This window comes from Ips typographus, linkage group LG14 (genome assembly GCF_016097725.1).
Source record: "Ips typographus isolate SLU linkage group LG14, UJ_Ityp_2.0, whole genome shotgun sequence".
In the NCBI taxonomy this organism is placed as follows: Eukaryota; Metazoa; Arthropoda; class Insecta; order Coleoptera; family Curculionidae; genus Ips; species Ips typographus.
This window is the reverse complement of record NC_138435.1, coordinates 3,831,430-3,839,680: the sequence shown is the minus strand read 5'-3', so window position 1 is coordinate 3,839,680 and position 8,251 is coordinate 3,831,430. Positions and strand designations below refer to the sequence as shown.

Here is an 8,251-nt window from a genome sequence, read left to right as displayed (position 1 = left end):
AAAATGACGGTTTTAAGCACATTTTTGGAATCCTCACTAAATTTCTTATCCAATGACATTAAAAACGCTACAAAAAGAGGTACACTCAGGAAGAAAAGCGGTGTCAAAATTTGAACTGCCAGAAACACAGTTTGAATGGACAGTCAGGGAGAAAATCGCGTGTAAAACCCACTTGAAGTGGGAAAATGAGTGTTTTAAGCACATTTTTGGAATCCTCACTAATTTCTTATCCAATGACATTAAAAACGCTACAAAAAGAGGTACAGTCAGGAAGAAAGGCGGTGTCAAAGTTTGAACTGCCAGAAACACTGTTTGAAAGGACAGTCAGGGAGAAAATCGCCTGTAAAACCCACTTGGAGTGGGAAAATGAGTGTTTAAGCACATTTTTGGAATCCTCACTAAATTTTTTATCCAATGACATTAAAACGCTACACAATTTGGTACAGTCAGGAAGAAAATCGGTGTCAAAATTTGAACTGCCAGAAGCACAGTTTGACAGGACAGTCAGGGAGAAAATCGCGTTTAAAACCCACTTGGAGTGGGAAAATTAGTGTTTTAAGCACATTTTTGGAATCCTCACTAAATTTCTTATCCAATGACATTAAAAACGCTACACAATTTGGTACAGTCAGGAAGAAAAGCGGTGTCAAAGTTTGAACTGCCAGAAACACTGTTTGGAAGGACAGACAGGGACAAAATCGCGTGTAAAACTCACTTGTAGTGGGAAAATGAGTGTTTTAAGCAAATTTTTGGAATCCTCACTAAATTTATTATCCCATGACATTAAAAACGCTACAAAAAGAGGTACAGTCAGGAAGAAAGGCGGTGTCAAAGTTTGAACTGCCAGAAACACTGTTTGAAAGGACAGTCAGGGAGAAAATCGCGTGCAAAACCCACTTGGAGTGGAAAAATTAGGGTTTAAGCACATTTTTGGAATCCTCACTAAATTTCTTATCCAATGACATTAAAAACGCTACAAAAAGAGGTACAGTCAGGAAGAAAGGCGGTGTCAAAGTTTGAACTGCCAGAAACACTGTTTGAAAGGACAGTCAGGGAGAAAATCGCGTGTAAAACCCACTTGGAGTGGAAAAATTAGGGTTTAAGCACATTTTTGGAATCCTCACTAAATTTCTTATCCAATGACATTAAAAACGCTACAAAAAGAGGTACAGTCAGGAAGAAAAGCGGTGTCAAAGTTTGAACTGCCAGAAACACTGTTTGGAAGGACAGACAGGGACAAAATCGCGTGTAAAACTCACTTGGAGTGGTAAAATGAGTGTTTTAAGCACATTTTTGGAATCCTCATTAAATTTCGTCTCCAATAACCTAAAAAACACTGCTCAATTTGGTACAGTCAGGAAGAAAAGCGGTGTCAAAATTTGAGCTGCCAGAAACACAGTTTGAAAGGTCAGTCAGGGACAAAATTGCGTGTAAAACCCACTTGGAGTGGGAAAATGACGGTTTTAAGCACATTTTTGGAATCCTCACTAAATTTCCTATCGAATGACATTAAAAACACTACAAATAGAGGTACAGTCAGAAAGAAAAGCGGTGTCAAAATTTGAACTGCCAGAAACACAGTTTGAAAGGACAGTCAGGGACAAAATCGCGTGTAAAACCCACTTGGAGTGGGAAAATGACGGTTTTAAGCACATTTTTGGAATCCTCACTAAATTTCCTATCGAATGACATTAAAAACACCACAAATAGAGGTACAGTCAGAAAGAAAAGCGGTGTCAAAATTTGAACTGCCAGAAACACAGTTTGAAAGGACAGTCAGGGAGAAAATCGCGTATAAAACCCACTTGAAGTGGGAAAATTAGTGTTTTAAGCACATTTTTGGAATCCTCACTAAATTTCTTATCCAATGACATTAAAAACGCTACAAAAAGAGGTACAATCAAGATGAAAAGCGGTGTCAAAGTTTGAACTGCCAAAACACAGTTTGAAAGGACAGTCAGGGAGAAAATCGCGTGTAAAACCCACTTAGAGTGGGAAAATGAGTGTTTTAAGCACATTTTCGGAATCCTCACTAAATTTCCTATCGAATGACATCAAAAACACTACAAATAGAGGTACAGTCAGAAAGAAAAGCGGTGTCAAAATTTGAACTGCCAGAAACTGTTTGAAAAGACAGTCAGGGACAAAATCGCGTGTAAAACCCACTTGTAGTGGGAAAATTGGTGTTTTAAGTACAATGATGGAATCCTCACTAAATTACCTATCCAATAACCTAAAAAAACACTACACAATTTGGTACAATCAGGATGAAAAGCGGTGTCAAAGTTTGAACTGCCAAAACACAGTTTGAAAGGACAGTCAGGGAGAAAATCGCGTGTAAAACCCACTTAGAGTGGGAAAATGAGTGTTTTAAGCACATTTTCGGAATCCTCACTAAATTACCTATCCAATAACCTAAAAAAACACTACACAATTTGGTACAGTCAGGAAGAAAAGCGGTGTCAAAGTTTAAACTGGCAGAAACACTGTTTGAAAGGACAGTCAGGGACAAAGTCGCGTGTAAAACCCATTTGGAGTGGAAAAATGAGTGTTTTAAGCACATTTTTGGAATCCTCATCAAATTTCCTATCCAATAACCTAAAAAACACTACACAATTTGGTACAATCAAGATGAAATGCGGTGTCAAAATTTGAACTGCCAGAAACACAGTTTGAAAGGACAGTCAGGAACAAAATCGCGTGTAAAACCCACTTGGAGTGGGAAAATTGGTGTTTTAAGCACATTTTTGGAATCCTCATTAGATTTCCTCTCCAATGACATTAAAAACGCTACACAATTTGGTACAGTCATTAAGAAAAGCGGTGTCAAAATTTGAACGGCCAGAAACACTGTTTGAAAGGACAGTCAGGGACTAAATCGCGTGTAAAACCCACTTGGAGTGGGAAAATGAGTGTTTTAAGCACATTTTTGGAATCCTCACTAAATTTCTTATCCAATGACATTAAAAACGCTACAAAAAAAGGTACAATCAGGATGAAAAGCGGTGTCAAAATTTGAACTGCCAGAAACACAGTTTGAATGGACAGTCAGGGAGAAAATCGCGTGTAAAACCCACTTGTAGTGGGAAAATTGGTGTTTTAAGCACATTTCTGGAATCCTCACTAAATTTCTTATCCAATGACATTAAAAACGCTACAAAAAGAGGTACAGTCAGGAAGAAAGGCGGTGTCAAAATTTGAACTGCCAGAAACACTGTTTGAAAGGACAGTCAGGGAGAAAATCGCGTGTAAAACCCACTTGGAGTGGGAAAATTAGGGTTTAAGCACATTTTTGGAATCCTCACTAAATTTCTTATCCAATGACATTAAAAACGCTACAAAAAGAGGTACAGTCAGGAAGAAAAGCGGTGTCAAAGTTTGAACTGCCAGAAACACTGTTTGGAAGGACAGACAGGCACAAAATCGCGTGTAAAACTCACTTGGAGTGGGAAAATGAGTGTTTTAAGCACATTTTTGGAATCCTCATTAAATTTCCTCTCCAATAACCTAAAAAACACTGCTCAATTTGATACAGTCAGGAAGAAAAGCGGTGTCAAAATTTGAGCTGCCAGAAACACAGTTTGAAAGGACAGTCATGGACAAAATCGCGTGTAAAACCCACTTGGAGTGGGAAAATGACGGTTTTAAGCACATTTTTGGAATCCTCACTAAATTTCCTATCGAATTACATTAAAAACACTACAAAAAGAGGTACAGTCAGGAAGAAAAGCGGTGTCAAAGTTTGAACTGCCAGAAACACTGTTTGAAAGGACAGTCAGGGAGAAAATCGCGTGTAAAACCCACTTGGAGTGGGAAAATGAGTGTTTTAAGCACATTTTTGGAATCCTCACTAAATTTCTTATCCAATGACATTAAAAACGCTACACAATTTGGTACAGTCAGGAAGAAAAGCGGTGTCAAAATTTGAACTGCCAGAAACACAGTTTGAAAGGACAGTCAGGGGCAAAATCGCGTGTAAAACCCCCTTGTAGTGGGAAAATTGGTGTTTTAAGCACATTTTTGGAATCCTCACTAAATTTCCTATCCAATGACATTAAAAACGCTACAAAAAGAGGTACAGTCAGGAAGAAAACCGGTGTCAAAGTTTGAACTGCCAGAAACACTGTTTGAAAGGACAGTCAGGGAGAAAATCGCGTGTAAAACCCACTTGGAGTGGGAAAATGAGTGTTTTAAGCACATTTTTGGAATCCTCATTAGATTTCCTCTCCAATAACCAAAAAAACACTACTCAATTTGGTACAGTCATTAAGAAAAGCGGTGTCAAAATTTGAACTGCCAGAAACACTGTTTGAAAGGACAGTCAGGTTCTAAATCGCGTGTAAAACCCACTTGGAGTGGGAAAATGAGGGTTTAAGCACATTTTTGGAATCCTCACTAAATTTCCTATCGTATGACATTAAAAACACTACAAATAGAGGTACAGTCAGGAAGAAAACCGGTGTCAAAGTTTGAACTGCCAGAAACACTGTTTGAAAGGACAGTCAGGGAGAAAATCGCGTGTAAAACCCACTTGGAGTGGGAAAATGAGTGTTTTAAGCACATTTTTGGAATCCTCATTAGATTTCCTCTCCAATAACCAAAAAAACACTACTCAATTTGGTACAGTCATTAAGAAAAGCGGTGTCAAAATTTGAACTGCCAGAAACACTGTTTGAAAGGACAGTCAGGTTCTAAATCGCGTGTAAAACCCACTTGGAGTGGGAAAATGAGGGTTTAAGCACATTTTTGGAATCCTCACTAAATTTCTTATCCAATGACATTAAAAACACTACAAAAATTGAGTACAGTCAGAGAGAAAACAGGTGTCAAAGTTTGAACTGCCAGAAACACAGTTTGAAAGGACAGTCAGGGACAAAATCGCGTGTAAAACCCACTTGTAGTGGGAAAATTGGTGTTTGAGGCACATTTTTGGAATCCTCACTAAATTTCTTATCCAATGACATTAAAAACGCTACAAAAAAAGGTACAATCAGGATGAAAAGCGGTGTCAAAGTTTGAACTGCCAGAAACACAGTTTGAAAGGACAGTCAGGGACAAAATCGCGTGTAAAACCCACCTGTAGTGGGAAAATTGGTCTTTTAAGCACATTTTTGGAATCCTCACTAAATTTCTTATCCAATGACATTAAAAACGCTACACAATTTGGTACAGTCAGAAAGGAAAGCGGTGTCAAAATTTGAACTGCCAAAAAGACTGTTTGGAAGGACAGTCAGGGACAAAATCGCGTGTAAAACCCACTTGTAGTGGGAAATTGGTGTTTTAAGCACATTTTTAGAATTCTCACTAAATTTTCTATCCAATGACATTAAAAACGCTACAAAAAGGGGTACAGTCAGGATGAAAAGCGGTGTCAAAATTTTAACTGCCAGAAACACAGTTTGAAAGGACAGTCAGGGACTAAATCGCGTGTAAAACCCACTTGGAGTGGGAAAATTAGTGTTTTAAGCACATTTTTGGAATCCTCACTAAATTTCTTCTCCAATAACCAAAAAAACACTACTCAATTTGGTACAGTCATTAAGAAAAGCGGTGTCATAATTTGAACTGCCAGAAACACTGTTTGAAAGGACAGTCAGGGACTAAATCGCGTGTAAAACCCACTTGGAGTGGGAAAATGAGTGTTTTAAGCACATTTTTGGAATCCTCACTAAATTTCCTATCGTATGACATTAAAAACACTACAAATAGAGGTACAGTCAGAAAGAAAAGCGGTGTCAAAATTTGTACTGCCAGAAACACTGTTTGAAATGACAGTCAGGGACAAAATCGCGTGTAAAACCCACTTGGAGTGGGAAAATGAGTGTTTTAAGCACATTTTTGGAATTCTCACTAAATTTCTAATCCAATGACATTAAAAACGCTACAAAAAGAGGTACAATCAGGATAAAAAGCGGTGTCAAAGTTTGAACTGCCAAAAACACAGTTTGAAAGAACAGTCAGGGAGAAAATCGCGTGTAAACCCCACTTGGAGTGGAAAAATGAGTGTTTTAAGCACATTTTTGGAATCCTCACTAAATTTCTTATCCAATGACATTAAAAACGCTACACAATTTGGTACAGTCAGGAAGGAAAGCGGTGTCAAAATTTAAACTGCCAGAAACACAGTTTGAATGGACAGTCAGGGAGAAAATCGCGTGTAAAACCCACTTGAAGTGGGAAAATGAGTGTTTTAAGCACATTTTTGGAATCCTCACCAAATTTCTTATCCAATGACATTAAAAACGCTACAAAAAGAGGTACAGTCAGGAAGAAAGGCGGTGTCAAAGTTTGAACTGCCAGAAACACAGTTTGAATGGACAGTCAGGGAGAAAATCGCGTGTAAACCCCACTTGGAGTGGAAAAATGAGTGTTTTAAGCACATTTTTGGAATCCTCACTAAATTTCCTATCCAATGACATTAAAAACCCTACAAAAAGAGGTAGAGTCAGGAAGAAAAGCGGTGTCAAAGTTTGAACTGCCAGAAACACTGTTTGAAAGGACAGTCAGGGACTAAATCGCGTGTAAAACCCACTTGGAGTGGGAAAATGAGTGTTTTAAGCACATTTTTGGAATCCTCACTAAATTTCTTATCCAATGACATTAAAAACGCTACAAAAAAAGGTACAATCAGGATGAAAAGCGGTGTCAAAGTTTGAACTGCCAGAAATACAGTTTGAAAGGTGTTATGATGAAACCTCACGTTAATGAGATTTCAACATTTTTTAATTAGATAGCTCAAGGTCGTGGATTAATTGCATGAGTTCATAACTAGCTATAGATGAACACACTTGGATATACTGCAGGAAATCAAACGAACCACTTGTTGTATATGTACACGTGTATATTACAAATTAAAAACAAACAAACTACAATATTTACAATTTACAGAATTTACAAAATTTACAAGAGTTGCCACAAAAAGGTTGAAAACAAAAAGAGAGTTGAATTTAAAACAAATGAGAAATTAAAAAAAGTTAAATTTGAAATTTAAAAAAACAGGAAAAGTTTTCCCAGTGCCAAACTGTCTCTAACTGCCCTTACCAGCTGTCAAAGACGATGTTTGGGTCCTGGAACCTCCAGTATCCTCTTCCCAGTCGTCAGTAGTGGCCACCGCTGATTTCCAGGTAGGAAATGGGGTCCAGAGACTGGTGACAGGTACCTAGGGCAGAAAACAGCAGAACACCAGGGAAAACGAACAAACAGCTTCAACACTTGTTCCGGCAACCAAAAAGGTGACCAGAGGTGGTGACAAGTGTTGAAGTTGTTTAGAGCAAACTAATATAAATAAAAAATAAAAATAAAATAAAATTGAATAAAACTAAATCAAACTAAACTGAATCGAGTGAGGAGTTGTGGTGGTTCAACTCTGACCTTTTGAAACTGTGGCCGGTGATCGGCTTTCCCAACACGTGGGCTGGTCCGGAAAACTCTGGACAAAGCAGTCCCGGTCAGGCTGATTCAATCCCCGATTGAAATGTTCTCCGGTCGGAAAAATCTCTGGAACTCTGGTCAGAAAACCCTCAGATTTCCGGTCAAAAAGCCCTTAGATTTCCGGTTGGAAAGTGTCTTTAAATCTCCGGTTGGAAAAATCTCCGAATATCCGGTTGGAAAAGTCCCTGAATCTCCGGTTGGGCCGAACACAATGCTGTAATTCGGCCAGATGATCACGGATTAAAAATCAAATTCACACACACGCCACACGGCTCAGAAAAAAAGGATCAGATGTCGGCAGTTCGAGTGCTGTAGTGGTAAAGAGACCGATATCACAAAGTGGGGTGATTAAATAGGCACATGGCACCTGACACAAAGAAACACGACCACAAACCGACGCTTCCCCGACAAAAATCGAAACCAATCACGTGACTACGGCACCTGATAACTTATAAGGTCACGCACCCACATTTACAACAAATTATGCACAAAGTGCAATTGGAGGATTTAAGCGATCGGAATCGGTCTACTAGTGTAACTAGGCCCATGTACATTAAAAACACAAATCAAACGAGTTAACGGACGAAAACTCTATTTCGTACGTAACAAAGGACAGTCAGGGACAAAATCGCGTGTAAAACCCACTTGTAGTGGGAAAATTGGTGTTTTAAGCACATTTTTGGAATCGTCACTAAATTTCTTATCCAATGACATTAAAAACGCTACACAATTTGGTACAGTCAGAAAGGAAAGCGGTGTCAAAATTTGAACTGCCAAAAAGACTGTTTGGAAGGACAGACAGGTACAAAATCGCGTGTAA

General features: G+C 38.6%; 1 long non-coding RNA gene across 1 annotated transcript in view; it reads left to right on the top strand.

Moving 5' to 3' along the window:
• The window catches only part of LOC145737574 (uncharacterized), an 82,998-nt gene extending 75,245 nt beyond the window's left edge, over positions 1 to 7,753 (top strand). The window contains exon 2 of the long non-coding RNA XR_014180425.1: positions 7,614 to 7,753. This is a non-coding gene — a long non-coding RNA (uncharacterized LOC145737574). The remainder of the gene's footprint in view (positions 1 to 7,613) is intronic.
• Positions 7,754 to 8,251: the final 498 nt, after the last annotated feature.